This window comes from Triticum aestivum, chromosome 5A (genome assembly GCF_018294505.1).
Source record: "Triticum aestivum cultivar Chinese Spring chromosome 5A, IWGSC CS RefSeq v2.1, whole genome shotgun sequence".
Classification (NCBI taxonomy): Eukaryota; Viridiplantae; Streptophyta; class Magnoliopsida; order Poales; family Poaceae; genus Triticum; species Triticum aestivum.
Window position 1 is genome coordinate 673,084,680 of NC_057806.1, and position 17,670 is coordinate 673,102,349.

The 17,670-nt window shown below is 46.7% G+C and overlaps 1 pseudogene; it reads right to left on the reverse strand.

Annotated features, from left to right (window-relative positions):
* Positions 1-2: 2 nt before the first annotated feature.
* Positions 3-17,172, reverse strand: LOC123101777 (uncharacterized; annotated as a pseudogene).
* Between the last annotated feature and the right edge of the window lie 498 nt (positions 17,173-17,670).

Consider the following 17,670-nt stretch of genomic DNA (forward strand, 5'->3'; position numbering starts at 1 on the left):
GTTTAATCAACTCCGCAGATTATAACTGGATTGCCGCTCCGCTCCGGCGCGGAGCCGCGGAGCGGAGGGAATCCGAACGCGGCCTAAGAAACAATAAAATGACAAAACCACCCCACTATTTAACGGCTGCAATGATTCAATACTACCGGTTTCAGAAGTAGCACGATGTACCCCAAAAAAATATAGGAAAGAAAGTTAGCTTGGTCAGGGCATGTCCTAAAACCATTGCCTCCTAAGTTAGGGGTGAAATTGCTTTTGTGACCGCTGCATAGGTCCAAATTACATAAACACAACTTTAAACACAAAGAGAATTACATAAAGCTTCACATGAGACACTTAGCCTCCACACGAACAACTAATGAGCACATGTCGTCTTCTCCGCAAGCTGCATCAGAAATGGAAGCCTCTCCTTGCCTCCGGTGACCGGCCAAACCAAAGCTCTGTGGAGAATAATTGCGTTGCTAATGTTATATTCCTTGTGTGTGTATATCACTATAATGGGATTGTTTATCGCTTTCCGGTAATGAAATGCCAGGATTTAATTTGCGGAAACATATAAATAAATAAATGGAGATCGTGTTTCTAAAATAAGTTGGAACGTCCAAGAGTAATTCAACCAATTCATTGCTACCAGTAAATAATTAATTCATGAGAGAGATATGGAGATAGAGAGAGAGTGTAGGGGAAGGCCCCTGCTGTGACCCAGTTTTCATTATATCAAAGATAACTACAAGAGGATCAATCAGGGGTTAGGGGAGTTACATATGAGACGCAGAAGACTCACTTTCATTACTCTTCTTTGTTTAGTAATCCCAACAATATGCGACGCCCAAACTCAATAAAACTCTCTTACTGTATTCCAAATTTATTGAAATTCTGGTTTTATTTTAAATCAAACTTCTATAAATTTGACCAAGTTTACGGAAAATTATGTTAATATGTACAACATCAAATATATATAATAAAATATATTTTTTGATAGTACGGAAACTATTTTTTGTATTGTAGATGTTGATATATTTTTCAATAGACATGTGAAACTTAAATTATTTTGACGTAAGGCAAACACTGAACTTTAAATATCCAGATGTAATCCCCGCAAAAAAAAATCCAGATGTAATATATTCACTATTTTAAGAATAACTTTACTTTACTTTAAATTGGTAGTGCACACACTAGCTAGCTGCGCGGGATTCCGGTCCATCGAACATTATATGCAGGATATTACCACATACATGCACACATGGACATTTCTAATATTCTGTACGTGAGGATGCCAACAAGATAACAAGGAACCTTAGCCACCGGACTACCACATACATGGACAGATGAATACGCTGAATGGTGTGCGCGTGAAGGTGAAGATGCCCACAAGATAACAAGGAACCTCGGCATCCATCAACATGCTGAGACGTTATGATCCAAAAGACTCCGCAACTAGTCAACTAAGATACTCGGAAGGAGTTTGGGGCGTGTTTGGTTACATTGCCAATTCAGCCTGGCCCGGTGAGCCTGGCTTTATTGAGCCGGTTTGAGGGGATGCAAGCAAAAAGACCCTAGATGCATATAGTTTGGTTGTCTACATGTACCTAGTTGCATGAGACAATCATTTTTGATCCGGCGTTTGGTTGCCCGCATTGCATTAGACGCACATATGACATGGTGTTTGGTTGCAACTTGCATAAGGTGTTGTCACCACTACTAACTAGTGGTGAGCTTACCACACACAATCTGAACATGTAGTACCATCTAGTTAAACAAATGACAGTTTATCCTAATTACTATCAAATGACAGTTCAAATTATTAAGAGCCATTGGCTAAATAGGGGATAGTTCATCGGTGTTGCTGCCACCGGATCTTCCTCTTCCTCTTCCTCTTCTTATGTTTCTGCTTCTGCTTCTTCTTCTTCTTCCATCTTCTTCAAATCCTGCACTGACCTCTGTTAAGCCACATTGCCTCTGCCCACTACAACCTTTTGTTCTTCCAAGCGTCATTGTCAAATGCCTCCACACCATGGCCGGAGCTAACAACATCGTCAGGCTCGACCTCTTCCTCCTCAGGCACGTGTTCATCAAAGCCCCACTGGAGGATCCAGTTATGCAGAATGCAACAAGTAAGAACAAGCTTAACCTGAGTGGAGTATGGGTGGAATGCTGTAACGCCCTCGATGCGGCTATATCTCCCACGTGTCGAAGCACGACTTAGAGGCATAACCGCATTGAAAGCAATGTCGCAAGTGAGGTAATCTTCACACAACCCATGTAATACATAAGGGAAAGAGATACATAGTTGGCTTACAATCGCCACTTCACACAATTACATGAATAAAGCATTACAACATCCAAATACAATCAAGGTCCGACTACGGAACCAAAACAAAAGAAGAACCCCAAATGCGACACGGTCCCCGATCGACCCCAACTGGGCTCCACTACCGATCAACTAGAACGAAACAACACAAAGGACAAGATCTTCATCGAGCTCCTCCTGAGCTTGGTTGCATCATCTGCACGGTTCAACGGCACCTGCAAGCTGGTTTTGGAAGTATCTGTGAGTCACGAGGACTCAGCAATCTCGCACCCTCGCGATCAAGACTATTTAAGCTTATGGATAAGGTAAAGGTATGAGGTGGAGCTGCAGCAAGCGACTAGCATATATGGCGGCTAACATACGCAAATGAGAGTGAGAAGAGAAGGCAAAGCACGGTCGAGAAACTATGATCAAGAAGTGATCCTGGACTACTTACGTCAAGCATTACTCCAACACCGTGTTCACTTCCCGGACTCCGCCGGAAAGAGATCATCACGGTTACACACGCGGTTGATGCATTTTAATTAAGGTCAACTTTAGGTTTTCTACAACCGAACGTTAACAAATTCCCATCTGCCCATAACCGCGGGCAAGGCTTTCGAAAGTTCAAATCCCTGCAGGGGAGTCCCAACTTAGCCCATGACAAGCTCTCACGGTCAACAAAGGAATAGACCTCCTCCCGAGATATTCCGATCAGACTCGGTATCTCGGTTCTACAAGACACTTCGACAAGTTAAAACAAATCCAGTAACACCACCCAGATGTGCCGACAAATCCCGATATGAGCTGCACATATCTCGTTCTCAGGGCACACCGGATGAGCAAGACGTCGGGTAGGCCAGCCCAGAGTTGCTCCTGGTAGCCCCGCACATCGCTCGGTTGGACCAACACTCAGAGGAGCACTGGCCTGGGGGGGTTAAAATAATGATGACCCTTGGGCGCGCGACGCCCACGGGAAAATAAAAGGCTAGGTGGCGAATGGTAAAACCAAAGTTGGGCATTGCTGGAAGAGTTTTATTCAAGGCGAACTGTCAAGGGGTTCCCATTATAACCCAACCGCGTAAGGAACACAAAATCCGGGAACATAACACCGATATGACGGAAACTAGGGCGGCAAGAGTGGAACAAAACACCAGGCATAAGGCCGAGCCTTCCACCCTTTACCAAGTATGTAGATGCATTAATTAAATAAGATATATTGTGATATCCCAACAAGTAAACATGTTCCAACAAGGAACAACATCTCCATGTTCCAACAAGGAACAAACTTCAATCTTCACCTGCAACTAATAACGCTATAAGAGGGGCTGAGCAAAGCGGTAACATAGCCAAACAACGGTTTGCTAGGACAAGGTGGGTTAGAGGCTAGGTTCAACAATATAGGAGGCATGACAAGCAAGTGGTAGGTATCGCAGCATAGGCATAGCAAAAGAGCGAGCAACTAGCAAGCAAAGATAGAAGTGATTTCGAGGGTATGGTCATCTTGCCTGAAATCCCGCAAGGAAGAAGAACGAGTCCATGAAGAAGACAAACGGGCGTAGACGAATGGGTCCTCTCAAACACGACGTTACCAGAACCAACCCGAAGGAGCAAGCACCGGAAAAAAAAGCACACAACATAGTAAAGAACCATCACATAATCATGGCATAATGCACAACTAAGTATGATGCATGTCCGGTTTAATAATACATGGCATGGCAAAGTGCACAAACAAACCTACAAATTAAGTGGAGCTTAACATGCAATGAGTTGCATATTGAAGAAAACACCACATGACTTATTTAGTTCCCTCTCATTTATGTACCCAACAAGATTAAATGTTGATTAACATGGCAAGAGGGTGAAGCAAAAGGAAACTGCATATTTAAGCAAGTTTAAATGAGGCCGGAAACAACAACAACAATTCCGGAAAAATCCTCATGTGCGTATTATGGATTTGGTACTGTTCTGCCCTAAACACAATTTTAGAGTTGTTAAGCATGCAAAGTGAAGCCACCATGTTAAACTAGGCAAAATTCTACCCCATTTACATATAAAGTTTATTAGATTTGGAGCTACGGTTATTTAGTTATGAATTAAACCGTTTTAGCATGCTATTTTTGCAAAATTAAACAAACAACATTTTAGACATTTTTAACATGCATGAAAGTGGCATATTATTAATCTACACAAAATTCTAAGCATTTTCATATATAAATTGTTTTAATCCGATGCACGGTTATTAAGTTATTATATGCATGAAGTTTAGGGGCCATTCTGCAAAACTGACACTCTCTGGAAAAATAGCTAAATCGCAGAGCCTAAAAAAATTTACATGGGCCGGAACTGCTGCCCAACAGCGGGGAAAAGAAAAAAAACAAACATCCTGAGGCGCTAGGGCTTCTCACCCATGGGCCTTGCCCAGTCGGAGGAAGATGCAGGCCGCGAAGGGAGGCGCTGGGCCTTGGAGAGGCAAAGAGGCCCATGCGCGTGGCGGACACTGGCGGGATCTGGGCCTGGCACGGCCTCGGTCAACGCAGGTAGGAGCACACGTTCACTGTTCGTTCTCTGCTCGACAGAGACAAAGCAATGGCGACGGCATGGGCGCAGCGGCTGCTCCATCCGGCGAGATGCAGGTGAGGAAGGCAAGGCGGCACAGGGTAGACGCGGATCTGGTCGACGACGGGGTCGAGGAGTCTTCGGGCGGCAGCGGTGCTACGCGCCATCGGATCCGGCGGGGTTCCAGTCGGCAGGGGAGACAGCGGCGCTTGACGTGAGCTCCTGGCGGCGGGGTCGGCGGGAAGCGGCCGGAACGGAACTGGGACGACGGGATCTGACGGAGGGGCCGGATCTGGAGCAAACGGTGGCGGCTTGAGGCACTGGTGCGGGCAGAGCTCAGCAAGGCCATGGCGCGGGGATGCTCCTGTCGACAGAGAAAGGGAGAACAGAGAGAGATGAGAGAGAAAGAAAAGGAGGAGCACGGGAAGGAGAAGAAAGGGGCGACGCTCATCTGGATCGGGAGGAGCTCGGGCACGAGGGCAGCGCAGGAGTAGCGAGGTGCAGGCGCCTGGTGGTGCTCGACGGCGGAGGAGCTCCTCTCCTGTTGGGTTCGAGCGAGGCAACAAGGAGGAAGCAGGCGCGAGGAGGCAGGGATCCAGACGCTCGGGACTGCTGTTGCTGCTCCAACGAGGCAACCGGAGGTGATGGTGGTCGGTGAAGCCCTCGGGCACGAGGTCCTTGGCGACTGGGGACGAGGCACAGAGGGCATCGGCTCCTCCAGAGCGTGGCTGGCAGCGCAGGAATCGAGAAGTGGATGGCTTAGGTTGACTGCGAGGGATCTAGGGGATGAGCTGGGTTGGTTGGGTGGAGAAAACGAGGAGGATTTGGATCGGAGAAGAGGCTGGTTGGCTTGGCGTTGAAAACAAAGGGAGTGGCGGCGGGTGAGGGATTGGATGGAAGGAAGGATGGGACAGGATCCCTAATTTCTAGGGTTGCCCATCATATATAGCAGTGGGATTAAGTTTAGGGGCTATTCGGTCCATCCGATTGTAATCGGACGATCGAGAAATAAATAGGTAGGGAGTCCAAACAAGAAAACTTTGACATTTTGTAGATGTTTGAGGATGATGCGGACCCAACGGTGATGACTGCCCAGGTCGGGTCCGGGACAATTTCGGACGCACACGTGAGGGGTGCCGCGGGCTGACGAGAGAGGTTAGGCAGGACCTGGCGGTGAGTGGTAGTGATCTGTGTAGACGGTCTCGAGCTGAGAGAAGAGAAGAGAGGGAGGCCCGGCGACTGTTTCCAGAGACCAAAAACGTCCGACGATTTGACCGGCTATAATGCCGCTATAGTTTAACGGCTGGGCTATCAAACGAACTCCGAATGCGATGAAACTTGACAGGCGGTCTATCTACACTATAATAAGACCACACGTCAACTCTCATCCCATTCCGAGAACATTTTCCAGCCACTTATAAAATACTATTTCGGACATGCCGCAGGCGCGTGCAAGTGTGGTTGGGCTCAGAACGGACAACGGACGGACTGGGGGAACCCGAACGAATACAAGTTTTGAAAACATGATGATGCAATGCACATGATGACATGATAAGATGCAACACGCAAGCAAATGACAAGCCAACAACAGCAAATAAGCGGAGGACACCTGGCACATCGGACTCGGGGCGTCACAACACTCCACCACTACGAGAGGATCTCGTCCCGAGATCTAGAATGGCACCGGAGGGACAACGGAAGAGAAAAAGGAGAGGTAAACTAAGTTGCTTCTTTGACAAACAAGTGAAACCAAAGAACCTTGAAAAGGTTGAGCAAAATGAAAGAAAGAAAACAACGGAGAAGAACAAAGTTGAAAGCACTCCGTTAAGAAAGAGGAATAAGAAAGAACCAATTCGGGTAGCACTTCGGTTGAAAAGAGATGAAGACTTGATAAAATGAGAGAGCTTGAGCAAAAGGGGCATAATACTCCGATTAAATGGATAAACCAAGAAAAGAACACGATCCTGACAAAACAAGAAGATGTGTTGAAGAGAGCAACATCACAACGCCTCCGGAAGGAAGAAATAGAAGATAGACAATTGAAATAAAAGAATGGGGAAGAAACTGCCAAGTTGTGCCACAATTGAGCTTGAGAAGGTATCCTTAGGAGACGGGTCGAGCGGAGTTGTTGGAACACCAACAACGAAAAGAATACGCTTGATATGGTCTTATGGAATACATCTCGAATTATGAGGTGACAACCTGCCGCTCACGGAAAGATTTTGATTGGATTGATATGAACAAGGAGACGAGAAAATATTTCACCGGGAGGATAAGTGAAGAACTTGGATCATTTATAAGCACCATAATTAGCAACAATCCTTAGGGAAAGTTTTAGGTGAAATATAACCCAAGATAACTCCAAAGAAGAGGTTGATGGATTTAAAATACCCCATTCTTAACAACCTGAGAATCATGAAACATGAACTCAAATATCAAGAATGATGTAAGAGCACCTCCAATGATATGGTAGAAAGAAATGCACTCCGGATTGCAAGATGAAGAAAGCTTGAGCTCCTTAGGAAAGAAACTCAATAAAAAACTTCTGGACGGAAATAAATCCTTGATGAACCTTCATGTAGAACCTTCATGAAGAACTCCGTTAATAAAAAGAGTGATCAAACGGAAGGAAAGAGAAGTTGAAAACACAAGGTGAATCCTTGTAATGATTAGATGGATCTTCATGATGATATAATTGAGAGAGCTTGGAACTCCGGGAAAAGAAAAGATAAAGCATCTCAAACTGAGAATTTGATATGATGAACCACTCCGGAAAAAGGAATTAATCACTTGGATGGAACAAGAATAAGAATTACGTTATGCGTATCCTTCACCAATTTAATTGATGACAAGCAACGGATTTGGCATACTACTTATTCTCGAAGAAAAGATTAAGATCGATGTCGCGCCAACTTGGGAAGGTATTGAACGAACCACCGGAAGGGTTGAAACGACGAATAAATTGATATGATAAAGAAGGAAGAGAAAACTCTTGAACGAGCCACCGTAAGAATTGGGAACGAACGAAGTAAAAGGGAAGAATCACCGGTAAGAATTAGCAAATAACGAAGATGCTTGAGAGAATTTAGATCCATGAGAACGAAGAGATTACGAGCTGATTAGAGAATCCTTGATTTAAGCACCGGTATGATTTAGAGAATGAGAACTGAAAGCTGAGAATGAATAAATCTTCTGAAATGATGGGCTCCGGAGAATCAAACTAAAAAGACTCCTGGATTGCTCCGGATGGGTGAAAAGAATTCTCACAATCGAAAAATAATTATGAGAGGATGGGAAAAAGCTAGAATCACGAATCTTGAAGAGAATGGAGCAAGATATGGAGGAAAAGTCTTCTTCGGTCTTCGGAACCTGAGAATGACGACGAGAAACACCAACAATAATTGTAGAGGCACCCCGAAATACAGAATAGAAAGGTTGATCCAACGATGAAAATAATTTGAAAGATCTTGGAGAAAAAACATAAGACTGAAGAAAATTCATTCTTACGTCACACTTTAAGATGAATTTGAGGGTAGCTCCGGGAAAATAAGAAGAGTCAGGTAAGATCCTGGGAAAAGACCCGTGGGTTAGGGCCCACTCAAAAGAGACACCGTTGAATGATTTAAAGGAGAGATTGCACCGGTTGAATTAAATGGCTTGAATGGGATAACAACCTCGAAATAGGTTGAACAGATCTTGAATGACAAGACGAGCCTTTTGAGAAAGCTTTGAGCACGCCGGAACAAATGAATAGTGAGAAGTGAATTGTTATGAGGTACAACGGTATGAGATGGCATTGAAATGAGGAAAGGGGTAAGATCAACAAAGCTTGACTTGAAACCACCGGAAAGATAAAAGAAAGAAGAATGATGAACTAGAAGCTCTGTTAGTATCTTCATGAGAATCACCGGATAAGAACATTGAAGGAAAAGAATGGAGAGGCTTCACATCAATAAGATGGATACTCGATTAAGAAATCTGAGTCCTTCAAGAAAAACAAGGGAGGGAGGGTGGGAAAAAAACAAAGGCAACTTGGAGATGGATGAAACAAACACCGTTGAGAAGAACTGATACTTGATCTTGCAGTTGTTGAAATGATCGGACCCACTTGAAGAGAAACACGCAGGTGAAAAGAAATTGGCATGACAATCTCGATTATCATGAAGGATTAGTATTTCAATAGGAATATGAGAACACCATTTAGGAAAGGTATGGAATCAACATTTGCCTTCGAAGCAACTCAGATACCACAACTCAAAACAAAAACAAAGGGTTGGCTTGCAGAATAAGCTGGAACAAACATATGATAGAGATTTCGCCTGAAGTTTTCGTGGTGGGGCCTACACGGGCTCGATCGTACAGCACCATCATGTACAAGGCAGTGCACATGACATACGAAGCGTCCCCGAGTCGGCATAGCCAAGGACTCTTTAAGACACAACGAGACCACTTGTAAAACCGACCGTGAATAGGCGGACCACTAGACGTCGAACCCCAATTTCATATCATACATCTGTCGGAAAGATATCCTAAGAGCTACTTGAATTCCCACCTATGAAACTCCCGAACCTTTCCGGTTATGCAATCAGGTGTTGGGGATACAGGGGAAGCATAATATCTCACCCAAAACTAGCAAATCCTACATCCAGCTGTATCCATCCTTCAACACATAACCAAGAAACCTTCGGAAATCATCTACCTCAACCTTCGAAAAGCATGCGTTATACAAGTTATGGCAATACTCCCGAACTCCCGCCCCAGTACTGGGTGGCATCGAGGTTATCTCACCAACAACTGCATAAAAGAGATTTTCGATGTCGGCGAAACTAATCTCAGGTATTCCAGAATCTCAATGATAAAATTGTGACGACAACACCTCGGAGCTCAACTCCCCGGGACACTGCCACAACCCCTAAATGACAGGAGGCACCAAGAACAATGTTCTCGTCACAAAACCATCGGAACGATTCCAAGATACCCGCGTGATCCTAAAAAAATTTAGTGAAATTTGAGAAGAGAAGAGTCAAAACTCTACGTCAGGATGCCTTACCAGAGCGATGAGGAGACTGGGGAGTAAAAAGAATTCCTAAACTCTCCGATATATAATTCCTAAATGACTCAAAACATTTTTTTCTAGACTCAACCACGGCTACTAAAAACGATCAAGCAGTGGGGGCTCCTAAGGTCGGGGAAGGCTCTGATACCAACTTGTAACGCCCTCGATGCGGCTATATCCCCCATGTGTCGAAGCACGACTTAGAGGCATAACCGCATTGAAAGCAATGTTGCAAGTGAGGTAATCTTCACACAACCCATGTAATACATAAGGGAAAGAGATACATAGTTGGCTTACAATCACCACTTCACACAATTACATGAATAAAGCATTACAACATCCAAATACAATCAAGGTCCTACTACGGAACCAAAACAAAAGAAGAACCCCAAATGCGACACGGTCCCCGATCGACCCCAACTGGGCTCCACTACCGATCAACTAGAACGAAACAACACAAAGGACAAGATCTTCATCGAGCTCCTCCTGAGCTTGGTTGCATCATCTGCACGGTTCAACGGCACCTGCAAGCTGGTTTTGGAAGTATCTGTGAGTCACGGGGACTCAGCAATCTCGCACCCTCGCGATCAAGACTATTTAAGCTTATGGGTAAGGTAAAGGTATGAGGTGGAGCTGCAGCAAGTGACTAGCATATATGGCAGCTAACATACGCAAATGAGAGCGAGAAGAGAAGGCAAAGCACAGTCGAGAAACTATGATCAAGAAGTGATCCTGGACTACTTATGTCAAGCATTACTCCAACACCGTGTTCACTTCCCGGACTCCGCCGGAAAGAGACCATCACGGTTACACACGCGGTTGATGCATTTTAAATAATGTCAACTTTAGGTTTTCTACAACCGAACGTTAACAAATTCCCATCTGCCCATAACCGCGGGCACGGCTTTCGAAAGTTCAAATCCCTGTAGGGGAGTCCCAACTTAGCCCATGACAAGCTCTCACGGTCAACAAAGGAATAGACCTCCTCCCGAGATATTCCGATCAGACTCGGTATCTCTGTTCTACAAGACACTTCGACAAGTTAAAAAAATCCAGCAACACCACCCAGATGTGCCGACAAATCCCGATAGGAGCTGCACATATCTCGTTCTCAGGGCACACCGGATGAGCAAGACATCGGGTAGGCCAGCCCAGAGTTGCCCCTGGTAGCCCCGGACATCGCTCGGTTGGACCAACACTCAGAGGAGCACTGGCCCGGGGGGGGGGGTTAAAATAATGATGACCCTTGGGCGCGCGACCCCAAGGGAAAAGAAAAGGCTAGGTGGCGAATGGTAAAACCAATGTTGGGCATTGCCGGCAGAGTTTTATTCCAAGCGAACTATCAAGGGGTTCCCATTATAACCCAACCGCGAAAGGAACGCAAAATCCGGGAACATAACACCGATATGATGGAAACTAGGGCGGCAAGAGTGGAACAAAACACCAGTCATAAGGCCGAGCCTTCCACCCTTTACCAAGTATATAGATGCGTTAATTAAATAAGATATATTGTGATATCCCAACAAGTAAACATGTTCCAACAAGGAACAACATCTCCATGTTCCAACAAGGAACAAACTTCAATCTTCACCTGCAACTAACAACGCTATAAGAGGGGCTGAGCAAAGCGGTAACATAGCCAAACAACGGTTTGCTAAGACAAGGTGGGTTAGAGGCTAGGTTCAACAATATAGGAGGCATGCCAAGCAAGTGGTAGGTATCGCAGCATAGGCATAGCAAAAGAGCGAGCAACTAGCAAGCAAAGATAGAAGTGATTTCGAGGGTATGGTCATCTTGCCTGAAATCCCGCAAGGAAGAAGAACGAGTCCATGAAGAAGACAAACGGGCGTAGACGAACGGGTCCTCTCAAACACGACGTTACCGGAACCAACCCGAAGGAGCAAGCACCGGGAAAAAAGCACACAACATAGTAAACAACCATCACATAATCATGGCATGATGCACAACCAAGTATGATGCATGTCCGGTTTAATGATACATGGCATGGCAAAGTGCACAAACAAACCTACAAATTAAGTGGAGCTTAACATGCAACGAGTTGCATATTGAAGAAAACACCACATGACTTATTTAGTTCCCTCTCGTTTATGTACCCAACAAGATTAAATGTTGATTAACATGGCAAGAGGGTGAAGCAAAAGAAAACTGCATATTTAAGCAAGTTTAAATGAGGCCGGAAACAACAACAACAATTCCGGAAAAATCCTCATGTGCGTATTATGGATTTGGTACTGTTCTGCCCTAAACACAATTTTAGAGTTGTTAAGCATGCAAAGTGAAGCCACCATGTTAAACTAGGCAAAATTCTACCCCATTTACATATAAAGTTTATTAGATTTGGAGCTACGGTTATTTAGTTATGAATTAAACCGTTTTAGCATGCTATTTTTGCAAAATTAAACAAACAACATTTTAGACATTTTTAACATGCATGAAAGTGGCATATTATTAATCTACACAAAATTCTAAGCATTTTCATATATAAATTGTTTTAATCTGATGCACGGTTATTAATTTATTATATGCATGAAGTTTAGCGGCCATTCTGCAAAACTGACACTCTTTGGAAAAATAGCTAAATCGCAGAGCCTAAAAAAAATTACATGGGCCGGAACTGCTGCCCAACAGCAGGGAAAAGAAAAAAAAAACAAACATCCCGAGGCGCTAGGGCTTCTCACCCATGGGCCTTGCCCAGTCGGAGGAAGATGCAGGCCGCGAAGGGAGGCGCTGGGCCTTGGAGAGGCAAAGAGGCCCATGCGCGTGGCGGACGCTGGCGGGATCTGGGCCTGGCATGACCTCGGTCAATGTAGGTAGGAGCGCACGTTCGCTGTTCGTTCTCTGCTCGACAGAGACAAAGCAACGACGATGGCATGGGCGCAGCGGCTGCTCCATCCGGCGAGATGCAGGTGAGGAAGGCAAGGCGGTGCAGGGCAGACACGGATCTGGTCGATGACGGGGTCGAGGAGTCTTCGGGCGGCAGCGGTGCTATGCACCATCGGATCCGGTGGGGTTCCAGTCGGCAGGGGAGACAGCGGCGCTTGACGTGAGCTCCTGGCGGTGGGGTCGGCGGGAAGCGGCCGGAACGGATCTGGGACGACGGGATCTGATGGAGGGGCCGGATCTAGAGTGAACGGTGGCGGCTTGAGGCACTGGTGCGGGCACATCTCAGCAAGGCCATGGCGCGGGGATGCTCTTGTCGACAGAGAAAGGGAGAACAGAGAGAGATGAGAGAGAGAGAAAAGGAGGAGCACAGGAAGGAGAAGAAAGGGGCGACGCTCATCTGGATCGGGAGGAGCTCGGGCATGAGGGCAGCGCAGGAGTAGCGAGGTGCAGGCGCCTGGTGGTGCTCGACGGCGGAGGAGCTCCTCTCCTGTTGGGTTCGAGCGAGGCAACGAGGAGGAAGCAGGCGTGAGGAGGCAGGGATCCAGACGCTCGGGACTGCTGATGCTGATCCGACGAGGCAACCGGAGGTGATGGTGGTCGGTGAAGCCCTCGGGCACGAGGTCCTTGGCGACTGGGGACGAGGCACAGAGGGCATCGACTCCTCCAGAGCGTGGCTGGCAGCGTAGGAATCGAGAAGTGGATGGCTTAGGTTGACTGCGAGGGATCTAGGGGATGAGCTGGGTTGGTTGGGTGGAGAAAACGAGGAGGATTTGGATCGGGGAAGAGGCTGGTTGGCTTGGCGTTGAAAACAAAGGGAGTGGCGGCGGGTGAGGGATTGGATGGAAGGAAGGATGGGACAGGATCCCTAATTTCTAGGGTTTCCCATCATATATAGCAGTGGGATTAAGTTTAGGGGCTATTCGGTACATCCGATCGTAATCGGACGATCGAGAAATAAATAGGTAGGGAGTCTGAACAAGAAAACGGTGACGTTTTGTAGATGTTTGAGGATGATCCGGACCCAACGGTGATGACTGCCCAGGTCGGGTCCGGGACAATTTCGGACGCACACGTGAGGGGTTCCGCGGGCTGACGAGAGAGGTTAGGCAGGACCTGGCGGTGAGTGGTAGTGAGCTGTGTAGACGGTCTCGAGCTGAGAGAAGAGAAGAGAGGGAGGCCCGGCGACTATTTCCGGAGACCAAAAACGTACGACGATTTGACCGGCTATAATGTCGCTATAGTTTAACGGTTGGGCTATCAAACCAACTCTGAATGCGATGAAACTTGACAGGCGGTCTATCTACACTATAATAAGACCACACGTCAACTCTCATCCCATTCCGAGAACATTTTCCGGCCACTTATAAAATACTATTTCGGACATGCCGCAGGCGCGTGCGAGTGTGGTTGGTCTCAGAATGGACAACGGACGGACTGGGGGAACCCGAACGAATACAAGTTTTGAAAACATGATGATGCAATGCACATGATGACATGATAAGATGCAACACGCAAGCAAATGACAAGCCAACAACAGCAAATAAGCGGAGGACACCTGGCACATCGGACTCGGGGCATCACAAGTGGCTTCTGATCCAGGATCTTAAACCTATTCTTCAGATCTCCAAATGCCCTCTCAACAGTTACTCTAAGGCTGGAGTGTTTGAGATTAAACAGCTTCTGTGCAGTCCTAGGATAGTTCCTATCAGAGAACTCGTTGAGATGGTACTTGGTTTTCCTGAAGGGTGGAAGAATACCCGACCGACATGCATAGCCAACATATTCAAGGTAGAACTTGCCATCGGGGATGTTGATCCCATCAGGTCGACTCATGCTGTCATTGAGAATGTTAGCATCATGCACTAACCCCTCCCAGCCAGCCAGCACATATGTGAACTTCAGATTAAAGTCAACAGCAAAAAGCACATTCTGGCTTGTGTAGTGCTTCCTCCCCCTGTATACTGCAGACTGTGACCTAGGAACTCTGGCAGTGACATGAGTACCATCTATTGCCCCAATGCAATCCTAAAAAAGGCATCACAAGCCTGTGTTAGTGCTGAACTTGAACAATACAAGCATATCAAGCCATGAAAAGTGTATACTATCAATGCTCACCTTGAAGTATGGATACCATCATGGGTTTCCGTGAACCTTGGGTGGAGTCTGGCTAGTTAGTCTCCTGATCATCTCTCCTCTAAGCTCCCCAATTGCAAAAAGCACCTGCTTGAAGTACCTAGAGATGGTCTCCATTGATCTCCTGAACGTGTTGTGAATGACCCTGAACCTCTGGTTATGGCCAACAACATGGAGGAACATGGACACTTGCTCTTCGACACTGGTGTTGATGTTATTTTGTAGCAGCCCCCTGCTCCTGAAGGTCTCGACAAGCCTGGAAAATGGTGCTCCTTTCATTCGAAGCATCCATAGAGCCTCGACGTCATTGCAGTTGTAGATGTAGTTCATATTTTGGATCCTCTCCTGTTCCCGGATAAACAATGGACCATAGCGGATCAAAGGTCTCCCAGCACGACGAACAGCTCGCTGGTGCATGAACATGAACCATGCCTGAATCACACTAATCAGTGATGCTGCCTGAATTATCAGCCTCATCCGTGCGTCCATAACCTAGTCGACATCGACAGTTCGTTCAGTGGGAAATCGATCCTACACCTAGCCTAACGGCCTAACCACCGAGCTAACAAAGGGGGGAGGGGGTGCTGCTTACTGGCATCGGAGACGAGGACGGCGTAGGGGGAGCCATGGCACAGACAAGGTCGACCAGACGGTGTCCAACAACAAGGGGAGCACTAGATCCGCCGCAAACGCCGCCGCCTCTTCCGCCGCCGCCGCCTCTAGCGCAGATCTAAAATCGCAGCCGCCGCCGGTGGTGAGGCAGTAGCGAAGAAAGGGGGGTAGTGGCTATGGGTGAGCAAGTGAAAGGGGGGCGAGGCTAGATTTGGCGCCAGGATGACATGCCAGATTTCCATCTCCCGCCACCCCCCTGGCCCTCGCATCGCACCCGCCCATGCGACCTCGCGCCGCACTCAGCCTGCCTCGCAAGAAACAGCCGATCCGAGCGCTTCTAGTGAGCCAGGCTCTAGGTTGCTTCGAGAAGCGTGCGATGTAGGCCCAACAGTGAATCCAAGCAACCAAACAGGCCTCTTCCTTCCAGTGCGGGCCTGGTTGGGCTCGATGTGGGGAACCAAACACGCCTTTGGTGGCTTGGGCATACCTAACCTTGAGGACGTAGTTTAAAAAAAAACCTTCAAGATATCAAATGTCTCTTGGGGTCTTGGATAAAAAAATACCCTAAAAGAGATGACAACCTCCTCTTCTCGTAACACTACTAGATTTTGGAAAGGGGTCATGTCTGTAGTTAAATCTATTAAATTTGACTACAGGTGGACTGCTGGTAATGGAACCAAAATGAGGTTTTGGGAGGATGCCTGGTTTGGGTCTCCCCTCTAGCAGTTCAATGTTGGCCAGTTTATATAATTTGTAATGAAACTGCTAAAACCATAGCTGATATTTGGGATGGTACCCAACTCAAGCTAACTTTTAGGTGGACTTTTATGACTGGCTTAAGGAATTATGGTATCAATTACTAGAGATAGCTCATAGGATTATTTTCTCTCACGATACAAACTCTCTGATTTGGCAGCTGGAGAACAATGGTAGATACTCCACTAGCTCCCTGTATCATGTAACTAATTTTAGGGGAGTGCAACCAGCTCACATTCTTGCTGTCAGGAAGCTTATTTCCAGCTAAATTTTGTATCTTTCTTTGGCTTTTCTCTCGAAGCAAACTAATGACCAGAGATAACCTTAGGAAAAGGCATATTATCAAACCTCGAGAATGTGTTTTTGCTGTGAACATGAAACCACACATCAACTTTTGTTTCACAGTGTGGTGGCCAGAGTAATCTGGCTTGTCATCAGGGGGTTCTTTGGAGCCCCAGTAGGGTATGATTTTATTTTAGTTGCTAAACACTGGCTTTCAAATAATAGGCTTTCCGCTTTAAACATTGTTTGCTCTATTGTGTTGTAGAATATCTGGAAATTTAGGAACTCCATGATATTTAACAATGTTGAGTGGAATTCTATCAAACTGGTGTGGTGGATCATCTTGAGAACTATCAGGTATTGGTTAGTTCTGTCGCGGGATCAAAGTAAACAGAGACTCAAGGAGTTCTCTATCTTCCTGTCAGACTACATGAGGAAGCCTCTTTAAAGAGTATCTACCATTGTTCTCGTGGCTCTTCTTGTTGTCGTTGAAGAGCTCGAGGACGGAGATCCAAACCTTGTAGGCCGTGGTGGTGGCGGGGTTGGTGGGCATGACAAGGTCGACGATGTCCATGGCCATGGAGCCATAGAGCCAGCGAAGCACCATGACATTGAGGCGAAGCCACGTAGAGTCAGTGGAGGCCGTCTCGTGTTGGGGAACGTAGTAATTTCAAAAAAATTCCTACGCACACCCAAGATCATGGTGATGCATAGCAACGAGAGAGGAGAGTATCGTCCACGTACCCTAGTAGACCGTAAGCGGAAGCGTTATGAGAACATGGTTGATGTAGTCATACGTCTTCACGATCCGACCGATCCAAGTACCGAATGTACGGCACCTCCGAGTTTAGCACACGTTCATCTCGATGACGTCCCATGAACTCTGATCCAGCAGAGCTAAGCCCCGCTAGATATGATCGAGGTGGATTATGGTGGAGGGGGGCACCGCACGCGGCTTGGAATAATCAACTTGTGTGTCCTAGGGTGCCCCCCTGCCCCCGTATATAAAGGACCAAGGGGGGATGCCGACCGGCCCTTGCAGGGCGCGCCAGGAGGAGGAGTCCTCCTCCTAGTAGGA